General features: G+C 35.8%; 1 protein-coding gene, 1 long non-coding RNA gene and 1 pseudogene across 2 annotated transcripts in view; 2 read left to right on the top strand and 1 right to left on the bottom strand.

The window, feature by feature from the left end:
• Window positions 1–161: 161 nt before the first annotated feature.
• LOC110199235 (uncharacterized) lies at window positions 162–25,232 on the top strand. The gene is made up of 4 exons (XR_002321951.2): window positions 162–290; window positions 19,322–19,482; window positions 22,487–22,651; window positions 25,151–25,232. It is a non-coding gene; the product is annotated as an uncharacterized LOC110199235 (long non-coding RNA).
• LOC110199231 (interferon tau-2-like) lies at window positions 4,537–5,177 on the top strand (annotated as a pseudogene).
• Window positions 24,299–26,951, bottom strand: part of CDC42SE2 (CDC42 small effector 2) — a 185,533-nt gene continuing 182,880 nt past the window's right edge. Inside the window, exon 6 of the mRNA XM_020973974.2 lies at window positions 24,299–26,660. The gene's annotated coding sequence lies outside the window, so the exon portion shown is untranslated. The remainder of the gene's footprint in view (window positions 26,661–26,951) is intronic.

Here is a 26,951-nt window from a genome sequence, read left to right on the forward strand (position 1 = left end):
GAGTTTCTTTATGAGTAAAAAGAATTTCTTTTGGACATCTTCTTTAAGTAGACATGGTTTTAGTTCCCCAAATGTAAGTCGAATATGTTTTCTTAAAATTTTGAGTTTCATTTAGACTACAAAGAGCTTTTTTGTGAATCCTCTTTAAGAGCAGACTTGGTTTCAGTTGCAAAATATAAGGCTGGTGTGTGGTCCTAAAATGTTCAACGTTGGTTTATGAGTACAAAGTGGTTCTTCTTTGCATCTTCTTTAAATGTCGATAGATGTGTTTTCACTTCCACAAATATAAGGTGAGTATCTGTTCTTAAAATGTTTGAGTTTGATTTCTGAGTATAAAGAGGTTTTGTTGTGTGTGTGCATACTCTCTAAGATAGTTTCAGTTCTAAAAATATAAGACAAATGTATTCCTAAAATGTTTGAATATCATTGATGAATACAAAGAGTTTCTTTTGTGCATCCTCTTTAAGAGTACACAAGGTTTCAGTCCACAAATATAAGTTGAATATATTTTGTTAAAACTTTTGAGTTTGATTTATGATTACACAGAGTTTTTGTTCCTCCTCTTTAAGAGAAGACTTGGTTTCAATTACACAAATATAAGACAAGTATGTGTTCCTAAAATGTTTTAAGTCCATTAATGAATACAGAGAGTTTCTTTTATTCATCCTTTTTAAGGTAGACTCAGTTTCAGTACTACAAATATAAGGGGGGTATGTGTTCCTAAAAGGTTTGAATATCTTTGATGATTGCAAAAAGTTTCTTTTTTTTTTTGCATACTTTTTAACAGTAGACATGGTTTCATTTCCACAAATATAAGTTGAATATGTTTTTCTTAAATGTTTCAGGTTTGTTTATGAGTACAAAGAGTTTCTTTTATGTAAGCTGTTTAAGAGTAGACATGTTGTTGTCCACATCCTCCACCAAAAAAAAACCCAAAAAACAATACAAAACAAACAAAAAAAACCATAGACTTGGTTTCAGTTCTACAATATAAGCCAAGTATATGTTCATAAAAGTTCTGACATTCATTTATGAATACAAAGAGTTTCTTTGGTGCACCCTGTTTAAGAGTAGACATGGTTTTAGTTGCACAAATATAAGAACTAGAATGTTTGAGTTTAATTTATGAGTACAAAGAGGTTCTTCTTTGCATCTTCTTTAAGAGTAGATGTGTTTTCATTGCCACAAATATAAGGCAAGTATCTGTTCCTAAAACTTTTCAGTTTGATTTCTGAGTACAAAGATTTTTTTTTGTGCATCCTCTATAAGAGTAGACATGGTTTCAGTTCCAAACATATAAGATGAGTATGTCTTCCTAAAATGTTTGAGTTACATTTATGATTAGAAAGAGTTGCTTTTGTACATCCTCTTCAAAGGTACACAAGGTTTCAGTCCACAAATATAAGTCAAATATGTTTTGTTAAAACTTTTGAGTTTGATTTATGATTACAAAGAGTTTCTTTTGTCCCTCCTCTTTAAGAGAAGACTTGGTTTCAGTTGCATAAATATAAGGGTGTTATGTGTCCCAAAATATGTGAGTACAATTTATGATTAAAAAGAGTTCTTTTTGTCCCTCCTCTTTAAGAGAAGACATGGTTTCAGTTGCACAAATATAAGGGTGTTATGTGTCCTAACATGTTTGAGTTTGATTTATGAGTACAAAGTTTCTACTTTGCATCCTCTTTAAGAGTACATGTGGTTTCCATTCCACAAATATACATCGAATATCTTTTGTTAAAACTTTTGAGTTTGACTTATGATTACAAAGAGTTTCTTTTGTCCCTCCTCTTTAAGAGAAGACTTGGTTTCAGTTGCACAAATATAAGGGTGCTATGTGTCCTAACATGTTTGAGTTTGATTTATGAGTACAAAGAGTTTCTACTTTGCATCCCCTTTAAGAGTAGATGTGGTTTCAGTTGCACAAGTATAAGCCTGGTATGTGGTACTAATATGTTGGAGTTTGGTTTATGAGTATAAAGAGTTTCTTCTTTGCATCCTCTTTAAGAGTAGACATGTTTTCACTTCCACAAATATAAGGCAAGTATCTGTTCCTAAAACTTTTGAGTTTGATTTCTGAGTACAAAGAGTTTCTTTTGCTCCTCCTCTTTAAGAGAAGACTTGGTTTCAGTTGCACAAATATAAGCATCATACGAGTATGAATTACTACAAAGAAGAGTTCCTTTTGTCCCTCCTCTTAAAGAGAAGATGTGGTTTCAGTTGCACAAATATAAGGGTGATGTGTGCACTACAATATTTGAGTGTGATTCATGATTGAAAAGAGTTCCTTTCATCCCTCCTCTTTAAGAGAAGACTTGGTTTCAGTTGCACAAATATATGAGTGTTATTTATCATAAAAAAGAGTTCTTTTTTTCCCTCCTCTTTAAGAGAACACTTGGTTTCAGTTGCATAAATATAAGGGTGTTATGTGTCCTAACATGTTTGAGTTTGATTTATGAGTACAAAGTTTCTACTTTGCATCCTCTTTAAGAGTAACAGTGGTTTCATTCACAAATATACATCAAATATCTTTTGTTGAAACTTTTGAGTTTGATTTATGATTACATAGAGTTTCTTTTGTCCCTCCTCTTTAAGAGATGACTTGGTTTCAGTTGCACAAATATAAGGGTGATGTGTGTACTAAAATATTTGAGTATGATTCACGATTGAAAAGAGTTCCTTTCATCCCTCCTCTTTAAGAGAAGACTTGGTTGCAGTTGCGCAAGTACATGAGTGTTATTTATCAATAAAAAAGAGTTCCTTTTTTCCCTCCTCTTTAAGAGAAGACTTGGTTTCAGTTGCACAAATATGAGTCATATGAGTATGAATTACTACAAAGAAGAGTTCCTTTTGTCCCTCCTCTTAAAGAGAAGATGTGGTTTCAGTTGCACAAATATAAGGGTGATGTGTGTACTAAAATATTTGAGTATGATTCACGATTGAAAAGAGTTCCTTTCGTCCCTCCTCTTTAAGAGAAGACTTGGTTTCAGTTGCACAAATATATGAGTGTTGTTTATCATAAAAAAGAGTTCCTTTTTTCCCTCCTCTTTAAGAGAAGACTTGGTTTCAGTTGCACAAATATAAGGGTGATGTGTGTACTAAAATATTTGAGTGTGATTCATGATTGAAAAGAGTTCCTTTTGTCCCTCCTCTTTAAGAGAAGACTTGGTTTCAGTTGCACAAGTATATGAGTGCTATTTATCATAAAAAAGAGTTCTTTTTTCCCTCCTCTTTAAGAGAAGACTTGGTGTCAGTTGCACAAATATAAGAGTCATATGAGTATGAATTATTACAAAGAAGAGTTCCTTTTGTCTCTCCCTTAAATAGAAGACATGGTTTCAGTTGCACAAATATAAGGGTGTATGTGTCCTAACATGTTTGAGTTTGATTTATGAGTAAACAAAGTTTCTACTTTGCATCCTCTTTAAGAGTACACGTGGTTTCCATTCCAAATATACATCAATTCTTTGTTGAAACTTTTGAGTTTGATTTATGATTACATAGAGTTTCTTTTGTCCCTCCTCTTTAAGAGAAGACTTGGTTTCAGTTGCACAAATATAAGCGTCATATGAGTATGAATTATTACAAAGAAGAGTTCCTTTTGTCCCTCCTCTTAAAGAGAAGATGTGGTTTCAGTTGCACAAATATAAGGGTGATGTGTGTACTAAAATATTTGAGTATGATTCACGATTGAAAAGAGTTCCTTTCGTCCCTCCTCTTTAAAGAAGACTTGGTTTCAGTTGCACAATATATGAGTGTTGTTTATCATAAAAAAGAGTTCCTTTTTTCCTCCTCTTTAAGAGAAGACTTGGTGTCAGTTGCACAAATATAAGGGTGATGTGTGTACTAAAACATTTGAGTGTGATTCATGATTGAAAAGAGTTCCTTTCGTCCCTCCTCTTTAAGAGAAGACTTGGTTTCAGTTGCACAAGTATATGAGTGCTATTTATCATAAAAAAGAGTTTCTTTTTTCCCCTCCTCTTTAAGAGAAGACTTGGTTTCAGTTGCACAAATATAAGAGTCATATGAGTATGAATTATTACAAAGAAGAGTTCCTTTTGTCTCTCCCCTTACATAGAAGATGTGGTTTCCTTTGCACAAATATAAAGGTGTTATGTGTCCTAATATGTTTGAGTTTGATTTATGAGTACAAAGTGTTTCTACTTTGCATCCTCTTTAAGAGTAGATGCAGTTTCAGTTCCACAAATATGTCAAATATATTTTCTTAAAACTTTAGTGTTTCCTTACAAGTACAAATGCTTCTTTTCTGCATCCTCTTTAAGAAGATATATAATTTCAGTTGCACAAATATATGTTGAATGTGTTCATAAAATTTCAGCCTTCTTTCATGATTATGAAGAGCTTAATATATGCATAATCTTCAAGAGTCTAAGTGGTTTCCATTCCACAAATGTAAGAATGAGGGACTTCTGGGATATTTATCACCAACACAAAACCCAAAACTTTTTTTAAATAGAGTACAAATGAAGAGAATCCATTATGAGGATGAAAATTACACTCAACAGAATACAGGGGTGGTTGGCCTAGAGTCCAGATAACACAAGAGACTGGGATAGAGGTTCACTGGTCTCCCAGCTCAGCCAGCTCCAAACTATCCTCAGCATTACCATGCGCTCCTGGACCATATTGCCAGTTGCCCTGATACTGTTCTGCTCCACCACCCTCTGCTCCCTGGGCGGTGACCTGACTCAGGGCCTACAGAAAGACTTCTCACTTCTGAACCAAATGAGCACATTCTCCCTGGTGCCATGTTGGAAGGACAGGACCAGATTCAACTTCCAAAGGAAGCCATGGAAGGCAGCCAGCTCCAGAAGGAAAATAGCACATCCATTATTCATGAGATACTACAGCAGCTCATCACCATCTTCAGCATGAATTCCACTCCTGAAACTTGGAATCAGACCCACCTCAAGCACCTGCTCAATGGACTGCATCAGCAGCTGGAGCAGCTGGAGAGGTGTCTTGGGCAGGATATGGAGTGGGAAGAGCCTTCCTTAGGAAGTGAGAACCTCAGGCTGTCCTTGAAGAGCTACTTCCAAGGAATAAGCCAGTACTTGCAAGGCAAAGAGTACAGCCACTGTGCCTGGGAGATTGTGAGAGTAGAGATCAGGAAGATCTTTCTGTTCATGAACAAACTCACAAGAAATCTCAGGGATTGAAGAAGAAAAAACAGACTTTCAGTTCTTCAATTATATGGCTGCTTCCTAAAATTAAGAAATCATTAGCAAGAATTCTTTCTATGTCAATTGAAAATCATCTGTATTCCTTGAATGATTTTTTTTTTAATTTTTAGGCAATTGGGGTTAAGTGACTTGCCCAGGGTCACACAGGTAGTAAGCGTCAAGTGTTTGGTCTGAGGCTGGATTTGAACACAGGGTGCTCCTGACTTCAGGGCTGGTGCTCTATACATGGCGCCGCATAGCTGCTCCCCCCCCGCCCCCAATGATTTTAAAATAATATAAGTTGCCATTCCTCTATTGGAAGGGGCTTTGAATACAGAGAATCGTCATCTATGTTTTATAACTGAACATTTTAAACTTTCCATCCTTCTATTTATCTATTTATTTGTGCTTTTTTTTAATCTTGTTTACATTTATTGTTCATAGAACGGACACTTTTGTACTATTTATATCGAGCCCATTGTTAATTGTTATATTTCCACTATAAAATACATTATTTTAAATAACTGCTTTACTAACAAAACTATTTTTTAAATGAACCTCATGTGAAAAGGCTGATTTAATGATCTTTTAGATTTCAAAGAAGACTGATTGCAAGAACGCAATTCAACAACCATCTACCAAAACACTTAAGTTCGAGGCACTGTGCGACTCAATGGATATATATACACCAGCAAGATTACATGGTCACTGTGCCCTCAGATGACTTACAGTCTAAAGGAGAGATACCACCAGTGTCCAAATACATGTGTCCAAAGGCAAGATATAACAGAGACAAAGCTGTGGAGCTATGAAATGATATGACAGTTCTGGAAAGGAAATTATAATTAGAGAAATAAAGTGACTAAAATTTCCATACCCTTTTGCTGAGAAATTCCATTATTAAGTTTTTACCCTAAGGAAGTCATTGATAAAAAGAAAGTCTCCAGTTAAGCTAAAATATTTATAGGGTTACTTTTTGTGGTAGCAAATAGGAAAGAAGTAGATGGTCACTGACTGAGGAATGGCTAAACCAGGGCATTGGCTATATTGCAGTGAGTGACATTCCCAAGTACTGCCTGAGCTCTATTAAAAATGTAATTGAGAAATATTTAACAAATTTTTGGTTTTGTTTTTTTTTTAACAAAATTTTTAAAAATACAATAGAACATGGATAATGTTAATATGTGATTTTCTATATCAATATGTGGCCTGCAGAGATCTTTAAGTACAGAGTTAGATGGCACAATGGATAAACTTGGAAGACCTTAAAATCTGGACACAGGCACTTACTAGGTAGGGGACCATGGGCAAGTCCTTTCAGTTCTTTGTTCCTCACCAGCAAAATTGAGAAAATAATGGCACCTACCCGACAGGGCTATTGTTGTGAGAATCAAATTAGATGAAATATGTAAAATGTTATATAAATGGCAGCTATCATTACTAGTATTAATTGTTATCATTATTATTAGATGACTCCCACATTGAATTTCCCATAGTGCAGTATTTAAAGGGTCAAATACACAAATATTAAAATAAATGAAAAAAGTGTAGATGAATAGTGAATACAAAAGTAGCTTAGGTATTTATAATCATGAATGAAAAGAATAAAGATTGCAGGCAATGGTTGTGATGTAGTGTAAGAGAGGAGATAATCCCACATTTCACATGATTCATGCAAACACCCCTTTTAGGTCCTCACAGGTAGAGGAATTGCCATTTTTCCATTTGATTGACTTTCAGCTGTGCCATTTTCTGTTCAGGGACAATTCTTTTAACTCAGCCCTATGTTCTCATTCATGAATTAGGGAGAGAGAGCTGTCAAACATTAATTAAGGGATGAAGCATCATATCTTTTCACTGTGATCCATTGATGGAAACTTGCCCCATGTCTATTCTCACTCTTTTCTGGCCTTTTTAGGTAGGGTTTTGGTAAGAGGAGAAAAGGAGCAGAGGAAGGAAAAAGAATAATGTTTACTGCTCTTTAACATTAAGAGATTCTCTTTTCTCATTTGAGCTTAGAGACCTTGGTGTAATGGAATCACTGGATTGGGTACCAAGAGACCTGATCCTAGTGTTGGCTTTATCACTGATTAGATGGCTCAAGGAAACTTACCTGGCCCCTCTTTGCTTCAGTTTCCTCATCTTCAGGCTGAGGAGACTAGATCTGGCAAATTTCAAAGTCTCTTCCATCTAGAAAGGTTTTGGTGTCTGAATTTGATAGACGTATTTTATGAGGATGTTTGCTTCACTGCAATCATTACATATATCCACATATCTTTTCTCTGGAGCCCACATTTTCACCTGGAGCTTTCCTCTGCAAGTAGGGAGAAGTCACAGTTTTTCTCATGGTTTCTTCAATGCCTATCAAAGACAATAATGGAAGGTAACACTTTGATTTACTTTCAAGTGATTACATTTTTTTGTAATCAGCACCTGGGCTTTTCACTTGCTCATAATGGGACAAAGTTGGACTTCTGTCCTTGCAGCCATTTCTGTCTCTTCTTGTGGTTGTTCACATAATGAAAATATGATAACTATTGATAACTTCAAAGTGATCAATTCTTTTACTGAAAATCTTTTCTTCTATAACCAATAACCTGCAAGAGTTATGTGTGTTTATCATAAAAAAAAAGCATCCATTTTCCAAGTAATTTCCTCATTCTCTCAAGTGATAAATCTATAATTAGGCCAATCCTGTCCAGTAACAAATATGGTCAATGTTGAGTTGATATTAATTCACAATATATGATACATGCTACATGATTGCTCTGCCTAGTACTCTGTTTCTGTCTCTCTTTCTATTTGTTGCTGTTGTTCCAACTCTTCATGTCCAACTCTTTGCGACCCTATGTGGAGTTTTCTTGGCAAAGATACTGGAGTGGTTTGACATTTCCTTCTCTAGCTCACTTTAGAGAGGAGAAAACTGAGTCAAACAGGATTGTTCAGAGTCACACAGCTAGAAAGTGTTTGAGGTCAGACCCGAATTGAGGAAGATGAGTCTTCCTGACTCCAGGCATCACCTAACTGCTATCTCTCTCTCTCTCTCTCACTCTTTCACCCTGTCCATCCTTAGAAGTCTTTTGCTTCTGACTACTGTCTCCCCCTCCTATCAGCTCTCCTTTCTATCAGCCCTCCTCCTCCTTCTCTTATCCCCTTTTCCTCCTATTTTCCTATAGGGTAATATCAATTGCTATACCTAGCTTAGTGCATAGGGTGTTCCCTCTTTGAGCCAGTTCCAATGAGAATAAGTTCAAGTGCTTCCCTGCCCCCAATTACTCCAAGATGCTCCTCCACTATAAAAGCTGTTTTGCACCTCTTTTATGTGAGATAATTTACCTCATTCTACATTTCCCTTTACCCTTCTCTCAGTGCATTTTTCTTTCTCACCCCTTAATTTTTAATTTTTTTAGACAGTATCCCATCATATTCAACTCACACCCATGTCTTCTGTCTAATGCATAGATAATGAGAAAGTTTTTAGGAGCTACACTTATCTTCTTCTCGTATAGGAATGTAAACAGTTTAACTTTGTTAAATCCCTTATGACTTCTCTTTCCTTTTTACCTTTTTATGCTTCCTTTAAGACTTGTATTTGAAAGTTAACATTTTTATTCAGCTCTGGTCTTTTCATCAGCAACACTTCAAAGTCCTCTCTTTCATTAAATGTCCAACTTTCCCTTGAAGCATTATGTTCACTTTTGCTTGGTAGGTGAATCTTGGTTGTAATCCTAGCTACTTTGCCCTCTGGAATATTGTGCTCCAAGCACTCTAATCCTTTAATGTAGAAACTGTTAAAGCTTGTGTCCCTGACTGTGACTCCATGATATTTGAATTGTTTCTTTCTGGCTGCTTGCAATATTTGCTCTTTGACCACATGTGGTTTTGAGTGTTTTTTAAATAATTAAGCTATTTATTTTCTTCATGGTGAACTATTCTTATATATTAGCTTTAAATCCAGTTTGCTCACTTTTTTTTTTCACAAATTGCTATATTCTATTTGTCAGGATTTTATTTTTAAACATTTAATTAAATATTCTTAGTGATATCAGTCTATATTTTGTCTTTTATTTATTATTACTTATTTCAGTCTATAGTTCTCATCTTTCATTTATCATTACTCATTATAAACATTAAAACTGTATTTTGTCTCCAAAGAGGATTTCAAAGAGTCTTTCTCAATTTTTGAGGATAATTAGAGTAGCACAGGTATTAATTGCTCTTTAAGAGACTGATAAAATTCTCCTATAATTTGGTAAAGAATAGTGTGGGGTTTTTTTTAGTTGTTCATTTATATATATTTGAAGTCATTTTATTCAGACTTAATTATTTAAGATTCCCATTTGCTACTTAAAAAAAACTTGGGGTATCACATTTTTGTACATGATCCCATATTTCTTTTGAATTCTAAGCTTTGTTGGCATATAATTTGGTACAGTAAGATCTGAAAATCATTTTGTATGTTTTTTTTATTTTTATGATTTTATGGTCTCTTATCGGTTCATTTCCCCACACTTGTCTTTTTAAATAAGTTGGTTAAAGGTATATAGTTTTGATGAGTTTTTTTCCAATAAACCAGCATTTGGTTCTATTTATCAATTCTATAGACTTTTAAGATATAATTGATCTATTTCTTCTTAGATTTCCTTTGCTGAGCTGTTTGGTTTTCTTTGTTGTCTTTTCTTTTAAAAAAAATACTATTTGTACAGTTCATTGATGCTCATAATATTTTATAAGTATTTTTGGAATATAATTTTTCCTCTGAGCACTCCTTTACAGGAAATAAAGAAATGCTGAGGTGTTATCTCATCATTTTCACTGTCTTTCATAAGTTGGTTAACTGTTTTGTTAATTTGTTCTTTGACATACTTGTTTAGAATTAGGTAATTAAGTTTCCATATGGGTCTATAGCTTTTTTTTGTGCTCCCTTAATTCATTTCCACTTCTGTTGAATAAAACTATTGAGTTTCTTTTATGTACACTTTTTAAAAACAATTTTTGGGTAGGCAAATGGGTTAAGTGCCTTGGGCAGAGTCACACAGCTAGTAAGTGTCAAATATCTGAGACAGGAATTTGAACTCAGGTCTTCCTGACTCCAGGGCCAGTGCTCTATGCACTGCACCACTTAGCTGCTCCAATTGCATACTCTTTAAGAGTATATGTGATTTCTATTCCACAAATATAAGTAGCATATGTGTTCCTAAAATGTTTTAGTTTCTTTTATGAGTAAAAAGAATTTCTTTTGGACATTCTATTAAAGGAGACATAGTTAGTTCCCCAAGTATACATCGATGTTTTCTTCAATGTTTGAGTTTCATTTAGAGTACAAAGATTTTTTTTGTGTGTCCTCTTTAAGAGTAGACACCATTTCAGTCCACAAATATAAGTCGAATATGTTTTGTTAAAACTTTGAGTTTGATTTATAAGTTCAAAAAGTTTCTTTTATGCATCCCTTTCAAGAGTAGATGCAGTTTCAGCTCCACAACTATAAGGTGAGTATGTGTTCCTAAAATGTTCGAGTTTCACTTACGATGCAAAAAGTTTATCATTTGCATACTTTTTAAGAGTAGACATGGTTTCAGTTCCACAAATGTAAGTCGAATATGTTTTTCTAAAACATCGCAGTTTTATTAGTATAGTTTCTTCTATGTATCATCTTTAACAGATGTACTGTTGCCCGCATCCTCCCCCCGAAAAAAAAAAACAATACAAAACGGAACAAAAACCATAGACATAATTTCAGTTCCACAAATATGAGTCAAGTATTATATGTTCCTAAAAGTTTTGACTTTCATTTATGCATACAAAGAGTTGCTTTTGTGCATCCTCTTTAAGAATAGACATGGTTTCAGTTGCACAAATATAAGAGTGATATGTGTTCGTCAAATGTTTGAATTTATGGGTACAAAGAGTTCCTTCTTTGCATCCTCTTTAAGAGTAGGTGTGGTTTCAGTTCCACAAATATACATCAAACATGTTTTGTTAAAACTTTTGAGTTTGATTTGTGCATGCAAAGAGTTTCTTTTGTCCTTCTTTAAGAGCAGACATGGTTTCAGTTGCACAAACATAAAGGTGTTATGTGTCCTAAAATGTTTGAGTTTGATTTATGAGTACAAAGAGTTTCTACTTTGCATTCTCTTTAAGAGTAGATGTGGTTTTAGTTGCACAAATATAAGGCTGGTGTGGTCCTAAAATATTTGAGTTTATTTATGAGTACGAAGAGATTCTTCTTTGAGTCTCTTTAAGAGTAGATGTGTTTTCGCTTCCACAAATATAAGGTATCTGTTCCTAAAACTTTTGAGTTTGATTTCTGAATACAAAGAGATTTTTTTTGTGCATCCTCTTTCAGAGTAGATGTGGTTTCAGTTGCACAAATATAAGACTGGTATGTGTTCCTAAAATATTTGAATTTGATTTATAAGTACAAAGATTTTTTTTGCATCCTCTTTAAGAGTAGAGATGGTTTGAGTTCAAAAATATGACACGAGTATGCATTCCTAAAACGTTTGAGTTTCGTTTATGATTACAAAGAGTTTCTTTTGTGCATCCTCTTTAAGAGTAGACACGGTTTCAGTCCACAAATATAATTCCAGGGGCAGCCAGGTGGTGCTGCGGATAGAGCACCAGCCCTGAAGTCAGAAGGACCTGAGTTCAAATCCAGCCTCAGACCAAACACTTGACACTTACTAGCTTTGTGACCCTGGGCAAGTCATTTAACCCCAATTGCCAGGAAGGAAGGAAGGAAGGAATGAAGGAAGGAAGGAAGAAAGAAAGAAAGAAAGAAAGAAAGAAAGAAAGAAAGAAAGAAAGAAAGAAAGAAAGAAAGAAAGAAAGAAAGAAAGAAAGAAAGAAAGAAAGAAAGAAAGAAGGAAGGAAGGAAAGAGAAAGAAAGAAAGGTTGAATATGTTTTGTTCAAACTTTTGAGTTTGATTTGTGAGTTCAATGAGTTTCTTTTTGTGCATCCTCTTTAAGAGCAGACAGTTTCAATTCCACAAATATAAGTCAAGTATGTGTTCCTAAAATGTCTGAGTTTCATTTATGAGTACAAAGAGCTTTTTTTGTGTTTCCTCTTTCCGAGCAGATGTTGTTTCAGTTGCACAAATATAAGGCTAGTATGTGTTTTGAAAATATATGAGTTTGATTTATGAGTAAAGAGAGTTTCTTCTTTGCATCCTCCTAAACAATATACATGGTTTCAGTATCAGAAATATGAGTTTAGTATATGTTCCTTAAACATTTGAGTTTTTTATAAATACAAAGAATTTCTTTTATTCATCCTCTTTAAGAGTAGACACTGTTTTAGTTCCACAAATGTAAGGCAAGAATGTGTTCCTAAAACTTTTGAGTTTCATTTATGAAATCGAAGAGTTTCTTTTGTGCATCTACTCTAATACACATGGTTTCAGTTCTACAAATATAAGTTGAATATGTTTTCCTAAAACGTTGCAGTTTTGTTTATGAGTACAAAGAATTTCTTTTGTGTATAATGTTTAAGAGTAGACACGGTTCCACAAATATAAGTCGAATTTGTTTTGTTAAAACTTTTGAGTTTGATTTATGAGTACAAAGAGTTTCTTTTGTGCATCTCCTATAAGAGTAGACACAGTTTTCAGTTCCACAAATACAAGTATGTGTGCCTAAAATATTTGAATTTCTTCTATAAAAACAGAGTTTCTCTTGTGCATGCTCTTTAAGAGTAGACACAGTTTCAGTTGCAAAAATATGTCAAATATGTTTTGTTAAAACTTTTGAGCTTGATTTGTGCATACAAAGAGTTTCTTTTGTGCATCCCCTTTAAGAGTAGACATGGTTTCAGTTGCACAAATATAAGGCTATTATGTGTCCTAAAATGTTTGAGTTTGATTTGTGAGTAAAAGGGGTTTCTAACTTTGCATCCTTTTTAAGAGTAGACATGATTTCAGTTCCATAAATATAAGGCCAATATGTGTTGCTAAAACTTTTGAGTTTGATTTATAAGTACAAAGAGTTTCTTTTGTGCATCCCCTTTAAGAGGAGATATGGTTTCAGTTCCACAAATAGAAGCTGAATATGTATTTCTAAAACATTTGCATTTCTCTTATGAATACAAAGAGGTTTTTTTTGTGCATCTGCTTTAAGAGTAGAAATGCTTTCAGTTCCACAGATACAAGTTGAGTACATGTTCCTAAAAGGTTTGACTTTTGTTTATTAATAGGAAGTGTTTCTTTTTAGCATTCTTTTTAAAAGTAGACATGGTTTAAGTTCCACAGATATCAGAAATGTGTTTTCTTAAAAGGTTTGAGTTTAATTTATGATTACAAAGAATTTCTTTTGTGCATCCTCTTCAAGAGTACAAGTGACTTCAATTGCAAAATATAAGGGTAGTATGTTTTTTTAAATGTTTAAGTTTTATTTATGAGTACAAAGAGTTTCTTCTTTGCATCCTCTTTAAGAGTAGACATGATTTCAGTTCCACAAATATAAGTCAAATATGTGTTCCTAAAACTTTTGTGTTTGATTTGTGATTACAGAGTTTCTTTTGTCCCTCCTCTTTAAGAGAAGACTTGGTTTCAGTTGCACAAACATAAAGGTGTTATGTGTCCTAAAATGTCTGAGTTTGATTTATGAGTACAAAGAGTTTCTACTATGCATCCTCTTTAAGAGTAAATGTGGTTTCACTTGCACAAATATAAGACTAGTATGTGTTCCTAAAACGTTTGAATTTGATTTGTGAGTACAAAGGGTTTCTTCTTTGCATCCCCTTTAAGAGAAGATGTGGTTTCAGTTCCACAAATAGAAGTTGAGTATGTATTTCTAAAACGTTTGCATTTCTCTTATGCATACAAAGAGGGTTTTTTGTGCATCTACTTTAAGAGTAGAAGTGCTTTCAGTTCCACAGATAGAAGTCGAGTAAATGTTCCTAAAAAGTTTGACTTTTGCTTATGAATACAAAGAGTTTCTTTTTTGCATCCTCTTTAAGAGTAGACATGGTTTCAGTTGCACAAACATAAGAGTGGTATGTGTTCCTCAAATGTTTGCATTTGATTTATGAGTACAAAGAGTTTATCTTTGCATCTTTTTAAAGAGTACAAATGTTTTCACTTCCACAAATATAAGGCAAGTATCTGTTCCTAAAACTTTTGTGTTTGATTTCTGAGTTCAAAGATTTTTTTGTGTGTGTGCATCCTAAGAGTAGACATGGTCTCAGTTCCAATAAAAGATGATTATGTGTTCCTCAAATGTTTGAGTTTCTTTATGATTACAAAGAGTTTCTTTTCTGCATCCTGTTTAAGAGCTGACGTAGTATCAGTTTCCCACACATCAGTAGAATGTTTCCTTTAAACTTTTGAGTTCGATTTTTGTGTACAAAGAGTTTCTTTCATGCATCCTCTTCAAGAGTAGATGTAGTTTCAGTTCGACAAATATAAGGCTGGTGTGTGTTCCTAAAAGGTTTGAGTTTGATTTATGAGTACAGAGAGTTTCTTCTTTGCATCCTCTTAAAGAGTAGACTTGGTTTCAGCTCCGCATATACAAGGCGAGAATGTGTTCCTAAAACTTTTGAGTTTGATTATAATTACAAAGAGTTTCTTTTGTCCCTCCTCTTTAAGAGTAGACATGGTTTCAGTTGCACAAATAGAAGGGTGTTATGTGTCCTAAGATGTTTGAGTTTGATTTATGAGTACATAGAGTTTCTACTTTGTATCCTCTTTAAGAGTAGATGCGGTTTCAGTTGCACAGATATAAGGCTGGTGTAAGGTCTAAAAATGTTTGAGTTTGATTTATGAGTATAAACAGTTTCTTCTTTGCATCCTCTTTAAAAGTAGATGTGTTTTCAATTGCACAAATATAGGGCAAGTATCTGTTCCTAAAACTTTTGAGTTTGATTTCTGAGTACAAAGAGATTTTTTGTTTGTTTTTTTGCATCCTCTTCAAGAGTAGACACAGTTTCAGTTCAAAAATATGAGACGAGTATGCAGTCCTAAAACGTTTGAGTTTCATTTATGATTACAAAGAGTTTCTTTTGTGCATCCTCTTTAGAAGATACAGTTTCAGTTCCACAAATTTAAGTCACATATGTGTTCCTAAAATGTTTAACTATGTTTATGAGTACAAAGCATTCCTTTTATGCATCCTCTTTAAGAGTAGACACAGTATCAATTCCAAAAATATGAAGCGAGTATGCGGTCCTAAACTGTTTGAGTTTCATTTATGCTTACAAAGACTTTCTTTTGTGCATCCTCTTCAAAAGTAGACATGGTTTCAGTCCACAAATACAAGTTAAATATGTTTCATTAGAACTTTTGAGTTTCATTTATGAGTACAAACAGCTTCTTTTGTGCATCCTCTTTAAAAGTAGCCATGGTTTCAGTTGCACAACTATAAGGCTGGTATGTATTCCTAAAATCTTTGAATTTGATTTATGAATACAAGGAGTTTCTTCTTTGCATCCTCTTTATGAGTAGATGTGTTTTCAGTTCCACAAATATAAGTCAAATATGTGTTCCTAAAGTGTTGAGTTTAATTTGTGGGTTCAAAGATTTTCTTTTCTGCATCCTTGTTCAAAGTAGACATGGTTCAGTTCCACAAATATAAGTGGAATATTTTTTCTTAAAACATTTAAGTTTGATTTATGAGTACAATGAATTTTTTTTAATGTATAATTTTTAAGAGTAGACATGGTTTCAGCTCCACAAATATGTCGAAGATGTTTTTCTAAAACGTTGCAGTTTCGTTTATGAGTACAAAGAATTTCTTTTATGTATAATCTTTAAGAGTAGACTCTTTCAGTTCCACAAATATAAGTCAAGTATTTGTTCCTGCAGCATTTGAGTTTCTTTTATGAGTTCGAAGAGTTTCTTTGGTGCACCCTCTTTAACAGTAGACATGATTGGGGCCGCTAGGTGGCACAGTGGGGCAGCTAGATGGCGAAGCGGATAGAACTCCAGCCTTGGAGTCAGGGGAACCTAAGTTCAAATCTGGCCTCAGACACATGACACTTACTAGGTGCGTGACCCCGGCCAAGTCACTTAACCCTGACTGGCTCAACAAAAAGGAATAAAAAAAAAAAGGTTTCAGTTCCACAAATATACAAGTATGCGTTCCCAAAATATTTGAGATTCAGTTATGAATACAAAAGGTTTCTTTTGTGCATCCTCTTTAAGAGTAGAGACAGTTTCAGTTCACAAATGTAAACATAAAAAATACTAGACTTAATTAGTAATGACTTAGCTTTGTGAAAGTTATCTTACTTCTCTTTACCTCAGTTTTCTCAAGTATAAAATGAAGACACTGTATTGGAAACTTTCCATGGTTTCTTCTTCCTTAAAAACCTTTTTATATCTGAATTTATTTACAACATCAGGATTTGTTCACGTCACTGCAATTATTACATGTATCTGCTTATCTTCTCTCTGGAAACCATACTTTCTCATGCACCTTCCTCTGCAAACAGGGGATAGTACTGCAAATGGTTGTCTCCATGCCCATGAAAGGCAATAACGAAAAGTAAAGCTTTGATTTGCTCCACTATGATTAAATTATTTGGAATCAGCACCTAGGTAATTAACTGTACAAAGTTGACTTTCTATCCTGGAAATAAGTTCTGTCCTTTCTGAGGTTTTTCAAATAAAGGAAAGTGAAAGATTTATAAGGGAATGAAATTTCTTCATGGACCTTTTAAATCACAAGAATTTTATTTTCTCTCCACCAAAAATTTCTTGACAGTAAAATGCATGTTAATTGCATTGAAAATAGAAGTAGAGAATGAGTTTTTCCCTCTCTCTGGCCAAGAGGAGGAAATTCAATTGAGATAAACCTAGAGCAGTTAACTCAGCAACTCAGGGCGTCCATTGAAAGCCAAAATACAGGGCCACGATGTAAGGCCTGGACTGTAGGGAAGCAAAAGAGCTGTATCAAATGCCTCGAATGGATAGCCAAGGAAGACACTATAGACTGAAAAGAAAGGAAAATGAACACTTTCATGCTCAATCACAACCTAATGACACACCAAGATAAGCTATTTGTGTGGGCATCCTACAATACCCAGTAGCAATCTGAGTGTCAATATGTTTGCAGTTCTCTAGGCAAAATCCATGGGACTCAAAGTCCCTTCCTTATTATGTATCATTTAGACTAAGAGTAAAAACTGAGCCCAATCTCATTTTATTTAAAATGAGCTAGGTGGGCAGCTAGGTGGCTCAGTGGAAAGAAACTGGAAAGGTCCTCCTGAAGTCAGGAGGACCTGAGTTCATATCTGGCCTCAGACCAAACACTTGACACTTACTAGCTGTGTGACCCTGGGCAAGTCACTTAATCCCAATTGCCTAAAAAAACCCAAAAAAACCCAAACAAACCCCAAAATGTTCTTGGATCACTGGAATTCATTCTCACAAATGAGACTTCAGGGGAAACTTGGTTCTCATTTAGGTAACAGGCATAAATCACAGAATTAGAGATGAGTTAAACAAGGAGGAACTTCAGAAATCATTCCGGCTGAACCACGTTGTTCTTCAAACTCATAGCCTATCTATGGTGGTATCTTCTTAGGCTTAATTCAAAAAGCATGTTTTGGATGTCTATTATGTCTAAGGCCCTCTTTAGGATTCTCCCTCATTAGACTATGAGCTCCTTAAAAGCAGAGACTGTGTTTATTTGTTTTGCCACTTTTTTTGGCATCCCCAGAACTTAGCGTCTGGTACGTTATAGGTGCTTAATAAGGCCTTTAAAATGCATATTATTTTTAATATATGAAGAACAGAGAATGTTTGTTGTCTTGTTAACTAAGATCATGAAGATGAAAATCATCATATTTCCTGCATTCATTAGTTTGACTGTGTAGCATGGGATTGGCATGTATACACAATAAATGTAATGCAACTTAAGAATAATTTAGTGCATAGGAATGGCCTGAAAGGTTTAAAGAATTAAATATCATTTCTTGGCTTTAGGGTAAGAAAAGACAACAAGAAAAATGTTGATCTTGAATTAGACCTTGATCAAAGAGGAATATTTCAATAAAAATAGGAAATGGAGGTGTATTTTAGGCAAGTACTAATGCATGAAGGAGATGGCAGCAGGAGATCAGCAAGTACTTGAACTAAAGTGCAATACTGAATATGTGAAGGGAAAAATTTTTTACTCTATTTACTGGCTGTGGAACTTTGAACAAATTACTTACTATTTCTGAGCCTTTCTTTTTCTCTTTGTAAAATATAGATTAAAAATACTGACTAGAGCAATATTCTGCTTAAAGAGATGTCGAGAAAATAGAATTAGCAAGACTTCTAAAATGATTGGCTATGGTGGCCAAAGGGAGTGGGAGGAAAGAATCAAATATGATTTGATTTTATGAAACTGAGTGACTAGAAATTTTTTCAAAAGAAATGAGGATTTTTTAGGAGAGGAAGGATTGGGATTACGGGTTTAAATCATCAATAGAACTTGAATGCCAATTACCCCAAAGCACACATTTTACTGATGAAGAGAAGAAGGCCTAGGGAGGTTAAGTCACTTGTCTAAGGTAACACAGACAGTAAACAGCCATTGCTAGGATATGAACTGAAGCTGTCTAACTCTAAATCCAGAGATTTATCCCCTAGGTTGTGCCTAGGTTGCACAATGGAAAGAATGACAATCCTAAAGACAGTCAGGAAAACTCATCTTTGTGAGTTCAAATCTGGCCTCAGACACTTACTAGCTGTGTGACCCTGCACCAGTCACTTAACCCTGTTTGCCTCAGTTTCCTCATGTGTAAAATGAGTTGAAGGATATGGTGAATCACTCCAGTATTTTTGCTAAGAAAACACAAAATGGGGTCATGAAGAGTCACACATGACTGAAAGACTGGACAACAACAAAATCACTGCCTCCCATTTAGGAAGAAACAGAAAGAATTCTATTTAGGAGATATTGATTTGGGGATGCTTAAGGTACATCCAAGAGAATCCATCTCCTTGTCACCTCAGTGTCTTGTGACCTCTTTCATCAGCAAGAAACCAGGTGTCTCAATTCCTTTAATCCTGTTTTTTACTCCCTCCAAACTGTGTGGAAACCAAGAGTTCTAGGTCCTTGGCTTTTGACCCAGTTTATTTCTGCACCCACATGCATTGCTAAATAAATCTTTGTCTGGACATAACTACCTAATTTTCTTTATCCCATCATAACAGTTATGGTGACCAATGAAGGGACTGAAGCTGTGAGTCTCTGTGTGATGACCAGATCTTTACTGAAGGAACACCATAGGATTTCTTTTAAGGGACTGCCTTGGTGAAGGACTTCCCATTTCTAGAACTCCATGTCCTCCCAAACCACATCCAGATGGCAAGAGGTAAGTGGTCCCTGATGAGGAAGCCTTAGGGGTTTGGCTCTATTAAGCTGATGGACACTCCCTTAGGGAAGTTCTAATTGGCCTGAGATGAGGGGAAACTTCTCATTCAGAAGGGGATGATTAAGAATACAGCTCTCAAATTAAGCAAAGATTGGTTTAAGATACATAAGAATCTCAATGGGTCCCACACTTTGCCTGATAAAGGAACTTTGGCATGATTAGCCAAAGGAAAAAAAATACTGTATTTTTCTGAGAAACTTTCAAAGTCTTCTGAAACACTCTCTCTCTGCATTTTTAACTGGCAAAATTGGGGAGGTAGATGAAAACACAGATGAGGAGGAAAAGAATCTTTGTTCCCAGTCTGCAGGATTTTATGGCATAGTAAACTGATTGGGGACTAAATTTGTTTTCTCTACTGTGAATATCCAAATTATGGTTTGAATGTTTCTATAAATACTGAAACATTTTAGTGAGTTTTGGGGTATCATTCTGTAGAATTTGTTTTAAGGAAAAATAAGAATAAAGCTGTGAAAGTTACATGAAAAATAGTGCTTAGACCTTTCTTTTATCACTCTTCCCTCGAGTGTGACAGATTTATTGTTTTAGTGACAGGAAGAAAGGTGATTTCAGTGATTAGAGAAGGGAACTAAAGCAAGTTTGAACGTAATATCAGTGAAGTTGCAAAGTTAAAAAAAGGTTTGCATTTTGTAGTTTAAATTTAAGAACTGTCTATTATTAACTCTTTCTTGACCCTGAAAAGAGAGAGGCAATAAGGGAACAGATTAAAAGTAAGTAAAATTTAACTTGGAAGAATGTTTTGTGTTATCACTGTATTTTCTTGTGTGACTGACATAATGGAACTCAATTATTTAGGTGCTTAATAGCTATTGTCCTTTCTTCTCAAAGAGAACCAAAATGACATTACTTTTTTGGGGTCAAGGCACAGGGTGTCCATCTTTGGCTGATCAGATCAATATGAGCTCAAAGGCTCTACCACAGTTCAGATTCAAATAGTACATATGAACATTTGAAGTCTCTAAATTTGTGTATGTCATGTTTCTTTTGAGCTACTGCATTTCTACTTTTCTCAAAGAGCATGGCACCTTCTTTGACACAGCCAGGCCATGCTAGATGGTCTGTGCCACATCTCACAATCGATACCAAATTCTTCAGAGAAACTTAAAGAGTGTCCTTGTATTGCTCCTTCTAACTTCCATGTGAGCACTTGTCTTTGTGAGTTCTCCCTAAAATAGTATCTTAGGCAAATGAATGGTTGACATTTGAACAATGTGGCCACCCCATCTGAGTTGTGCTCTCTGCAGTAGTTTGAATGCTTAGTAGTTCAGCACAAGAAAGGACCTCAGTGTCTAGAACCTTATCTTGCTAGATGATCTTCAGAATCTTTCTAAAACAATTCAAATGGAAGCAATTCAGTTTCCTGACATGGTGCTGGTATACTGTCTAGGTTTCACAGGCATACAATAATGAAGTTAGCACAACATCTCTGTAGACCTGCAGTCTAGTAGCCAGTCTAATAACTCTTCCACACTTTCCTTTGGAGTTTCCCAAACACTGAGCTAGCTCTGACAATGCATGTGTCAACCTCATCATCTATGTGGACATCCCTGGAAAGTATACTGCCAAGGTAAGTGAACTCATCCACAGTATTCAAAATTTCTCCATTTGTTGTAAATGATGGTTCCATGTACAGATGGTGTGATGCTGGCTAGTGGAGAACCTCTGTTTTCTTGGTGTTAATTGTTAGGCCAAAATTAGCACAAGCATCAGAGAATCAATCGATTTGATACTTTGTTGCATCTCAGCTTCAGAGGCTGATTAGAAATCTTGACTTAGAAATCATCTTCAAACAAAAAGGCATGCACCAACTCTCCCTCCACTTTTGTATTGGCTTGTAGCCTTTTCAAGTTAGATAATTTACTATCAGTGTGGTAGCTGACCTTGGTGTTGTTTCCAGCCTCATTGAAGGCAACATTGCTGAAAACCTCATGTTAACACGGAAGCAAGCACATAGCCCTGTTTCACTCTATTGGTGACTGGGAAAGCATGACAGCATCATCCATTACCAGAACCCTTGCAAGCATGCCATCATGGGACCGGCATACAGTGCTGATGAACTTCTCCAGACCACCAAATTTTGCCATGATCTTCTATAAGCCCTCATAACTGACAGTACCAAAGGCTTTGGTCAGATTGACAAATATTGTGTGTAGACCTCTGTTCTGCTCCAGGAATATCTCCTGAGTTGTTGGGCAGCAAACACCATATTGACTATTCCTTGGCCCTTTCTGAAGTCATATTGGCTCTCAGGTACATGGTCATCTTCCAGGTGAAAGAGGACTCTGGCAAGAATCTTGCCAGCAATAACTGAGAGAGACCCCCTGTGACTGTCACAACACAAATTATTTCCTTTTTCTTAACAGAGGACAATGGAGGCATCCTTGAACTCCTGGGGGATAACCTCCTCCTGCTATATATAACCTGGAAAATTTCAGTCAGCTTTTGTATGAGTGCTGGACCCCCTGTCTTGTGAATCTTGGCTAGAATAGAATCAGCACCAGACTCTTCCACATGAGAGGAGCCTGATGGCATTCAAAACCTCTTGTCATTTGGAAGTTTAGTTAGAGAGGGATTGATTTCAACTTTATGTACACGGTCAATGGCTTCAGCATTGATTGATGATGGTCTGTTGAGAACACTATGGAAAAGTTCATCCCACCTGTCCAGGATCATTCCTCATCACTAATTAATGTGGCTCCATCAGAACTGAGTAGGTGAGATGCACTGTAGGTCTTTGGCCCAAAAATAAGGGCATCATGGATTGTTTCTATCAGCATAAATATGAATTTCATCTGCCTTCTTACTGAGCCAAGAATCTTGCATCTCTCTAAGCTTTGCTTGCACTTTATTTTTGATGGAGTTAAACACTGCCTTCTCAGAGATGGATGAACTGTTCTGGTAAACCCTATTCTCATTTTTCATTTAGCAGTTTCTGAATTCCCCCATAATCTTCATCAAACCAGTGTTGATGTTTGTGAGTGATTTGGCCCACATGAGTAAATACAGAGCTGTACACCAAATCTCTGAAAGTTGCCTACTCCTTTTCTACTCCACTGTTGTCATTTGTGAGTCGGCCCAGCTTTCCCTCCAGGTTAGTAATGAACTTTCATGCTCAGAGAAATGCTCTAATCTGTAGATACTAAGTCTTCTGGCAGTTGTCTTGCTTTGTGGTAACTCCTTTTATCAAATATGAATGTTTATCTTGGAGAGGATGTCTGATAGGTCCAGCATTCTGCACCACACATTGCCTTCATCACTCTCACATCCTGTATCTTCTCCTTATAATGACACAGTCTATTAAATGCTAATGTTTGCTGCAAGGGTGCATACATGAAGTTTTAGTTTAGGTAAATGGAAGACAGTGTTGGTGATGAAGTCATGAGACACTTAAGTCTTCATTAGTAAGTGACCATTGCTGTTGCTGTTTCTGACTCCATTCCTCCCAAGGACTCCCTGCCATGTCTGATAGTCTGTGCCTACTGTCTCTCTGGCATTAAAGGCACTCAGAACTCTAAGCCTGTCCTCTTTTCAGTACACTGATGATGAGGATCTCCAGGTTTTCATAAAATTGTTCTTTGACCTCGTCAAGGTTCATCATGGTGGGAGCACACAGATGATAGTGGTATGCTTTCCTGCTAGTGGCAGTTGCAATATCGTTAGCCTGTCTCTCACTTCTTTTGGGAGGCATACAAGTTTGTTGATTAGATTGCTTTTGATTGCAAAAACCTATACCACGTTTACAGTACTCTCCATCACTGTGGTCACTCAAGAAAAATGTGTATTCACCTCCAACTTTGGTAAGCTGGCCTTCATTTGCCAGCCTTGTTTCACTCAGTGCTGTTTTTTTGTTTGTTTGTTTTTTTAATGAGCTAACTGAAAACCAGTGGGTCCTGAAATTTGAAATGTTAACAGTAAACGGCTTCTTGGGAAAAGTGAGGTTCCAAATATTACCATTTGAGATTGTAAACCCAAACTTGGTTTGCTTGGAGTTTTGCCCTGAAAATAAATTATGTGGTCTTATTTACAGAGAGATATGTTCTCCTATTAAGAAAATTGCAGTAAATCGTAACACAAAATACATTTTCAATTTAGCACTATGCTGAAATATGCATGGATCAAGTAAACTTGAATTAAAATTCAGTCTCAGAAATTTATTAACTATGTGATCTTAAATAAATTTTCATTTCTGTTCACCTCAGTTTCCTAATCTGTAAAGGGGATAAATAATAGTACCCATGTCCCAGGGTTGTTGTGAAGATCACATGATTGTAAAGTGCATAGTGCCTGGCACATGGAAGCACTACACAAATGTTAGTAAATGTAAATACTCTATATTGGTTTTGAATGCAATCACTATAGAATGCCGAAAGTAATAAAATGAGTTATTTTCTATGTAAGATATTTTGGAAACACATTTAACTGAATTGAAGTCACCTGACTGGTAATAAAAATTTTTGTTTCATATTTTAAATACATGGTATTGTGTATGTGATTATTGCATTTCTATAATTATTTCTTATATTGCAAAATTTAGGAAACCACTGTATCAGAAATGCTGTAAGAAAAGTAACTCCTCTTTTTATCTGGATGCTGTTAGATTACAAATTGAGTTGTTATATGAATGTGGTCAAAATGTTTGAAATCTGTTAAATATTTAATGAGTTATATCAACAGGAGTAAACCAGCCTCTAACCTGTGGGTGGCCAGAGCTAAACAGAGCAGCCTAGAAACAGGAGAGTCAGAAATCAAATGGAAGTTTAATTTCAAAGTGAGGGAAATGCTTACAAGCAAGAAGGGGATCTAGACACATGTGCTCAGGCCCCATCCCTCGTGGGGCGACCCAAGACCGTGAGGAGAGATCTCAATACTTATACCAATAGCTACACAGTGAGCTGTAGCCCTGACAATGAGGGCTAACAGCAACAATGACACATGTTTGATTCATAGCAGGGCTTCATGATCAGAAAACGGGTACCTCTCCAGTGCTTGTCCAAGCTCAGAGAACACCTGGTGTTGGTCAAAGCAATACAATAATTACGTAATTTTGCCAGATGGTGAGATCACCCAGAGAATGAGCACAAAGGACTGTTGTTACGCCAAGCTCAGAGCACAGCTTGCTTGCTGGGTCTTAGCTCTGGAAAACAGGGTGTCTCCTAATATCTTGACATGTATATTTGCTTTAAAGTGGATTATAATAAAATAGCACAGACCCCTTTAAGTTATCTTCATCTGGGAGGTTCTTTGGGTCTTTCTACTTGGGTGAAGTCATAAGATCTTATCAGCTCTGCTGATAAGACAGGCTGCCCTACGATAAAATCCTGAAGTACTGAAGTTTGAGAAACGAGTCAAAGTGGGGAAATTTATAAGTTTGCTTATTGTAAAGAGTGAGTTTCATCTGAGATTATTTGACCATCACTTATGTAAAATTATGAAATTGTGCCTGTCAATAAGAGGCTGCTAGAGGGGTCAGTGGATAGAGCATTCATTCTGGAGTCAGGAAGACCTGAATTCAAATCTGGCCTCAGACAGATACTTATTAGCTATATGACCCTGGGCAACTCACTTAACCCTTATTTTCCTTAATCCACAGGAAAAGGAAAGAGCAAACTACTCTGGCACCTTTGCTGAGAAAATACCATGGATACTATGGTCAATGAAAAATTGGACACAACTGAATAATAACCTCTTAATAGTCTATATTGAAGTTCACATCTTTGAGCCAACTTAGTAACACTATATCTTATGTTCAAAGACATCAATCTTACCTTCAGAGTGAATAGGTAATGCAGATTGGAGGTTTACTATAATCAGCATTTTTCTGGGGGCTTTGAGTCAATTACCACTGATTCACTGCATATATGAACTTCAGAATGTGATTATTCTTTTTTGTGTTTGTTTCTTTTTGCTAGGCAATTAGGGTTAAGAGACTTGCCCAGGATTACACAGCTAGTAAGTGTCAAGGGTTTGAAGTCAGATTTGAACTCAGGTCCTCCTAACTGCAGGGCCATTGCTCTACCCATTGTGCCACCTAACTGTCCCAGTGATTACTCTTAAATTATAAATGAAAGACAAATAAGATGTCCTTATATGTGTTCATTATTAAATAAATATATATTGTAACACGAGAAAAATAACAATATATTAGCCTAAGCTATGATCAGTGAAATTTTGCAATGTGAGGTAAAATCTCATGGAACTGTAATTGATATTACTCTAAGTTTTCATTTTAGGATTCTCTGTAATGTTAGCAAGCCACCATTCTAGGAAATACCACGTGCTGCCCAAAGGGAGTGTAGTGTAAGAATGTCTACAGGTAGATATCTGTGCCTGTGAAAAGCTGAGGAGATGACCTTGATCTTGTGTAGAAAAGGTAGGATCCTCTTGACTCAGTTTTCCATTATGCTATTTCCTTTCCAAAGAGGAAATTTTCCCACCTGGTTAATTCTGAGCCTGGCTTTTGATACCCTGTGAATAAACGTGGACCTTTGACACATATTGATTATCAGAGATGCCTGGATTCCCACGCCTGGAATTACGCTGAGCTAAGAAAGTTTTTCCCCTCTTATGGCTTATGTCAGGTCAGTCTGTGCTTTTGAGGGTACATTCTTGATTTTTTAATAAACATGTCCCTCTTATGGCAAGTGAAAGATGAGATAACTGAGGAAACAAAGGTTTGATTTTCTGAGCATACTGGTTTATTAAGCAATGCATGACAATTGCCCAAACAAACCAGGATCAGACCTCCTCGGCTTGGGACTGGACCCCAAATACCAGGGGAAGACAGACTTTTATATGTGAAAAACAATTAACTGAAGGGCAGCTAGGTGGTGCAGTGGATAGAGCACCAGCTTTGGATTCAGGAGAACCTGAGTTCAAATCCAGCCTCAGACCTGGGCAAGTCACTTAACCCCACTGCCTAACAAACAAAACAAAACAAAACAAAAAAAACCAACACAATCAAATAAGACCGATCAAATAAAAGGAAATAATACTTTAGGTAATCTCATTTCCAGCTGAATAAAGATTAAGGACTTTCCAAGTTGGGATGGAGACAGCAAACAGATGCAATTCCTTGAATTCAGAAAATGTGTTCCAGGTGTCTGTAAACAATCAAAGGAATATGGTAACAGTATCTGATTAAGGCCAGTTTTCAGATAAGACATACGGGTTGCATGATATGTACAATTCTGAGAGAACCCCTTGCATCAGTCTTTGGATCTAACTGGGTTTATGGTCAGCATAACCCGAGTCTTTAGGTAAGGGTCTCTCAACGGCAGGTAGAGGTGGTCCGGTTTCCCAGCCACCCAAGACTAGTTTCAAGCAATGCAAAAAGGTTTCTCCTAATTCCCACCACTGAATAAAGTTTTCTCACAAGACAGAATTCGGACCAG

The sequence above is a fragment of the Phascolarctos cinereus genome, unplaced genomic scaffold (assembly GCF_003287225.1).
Source record: "Phascolarctos cinereus isolate Bilbo 61053 unplaced genomic scaffold, phaCin_HiC Scaffold_4;HRSCAF=312, whole genome shotgun sequence".
NCBI classification, from domain to species: domain Eukaryota; kingdom Metazoa; phylum Chordata; class Mammalia; order Diprotodontia; family Phascolarctidae; genus Phascolarctos; species Phascolarctos cinereus.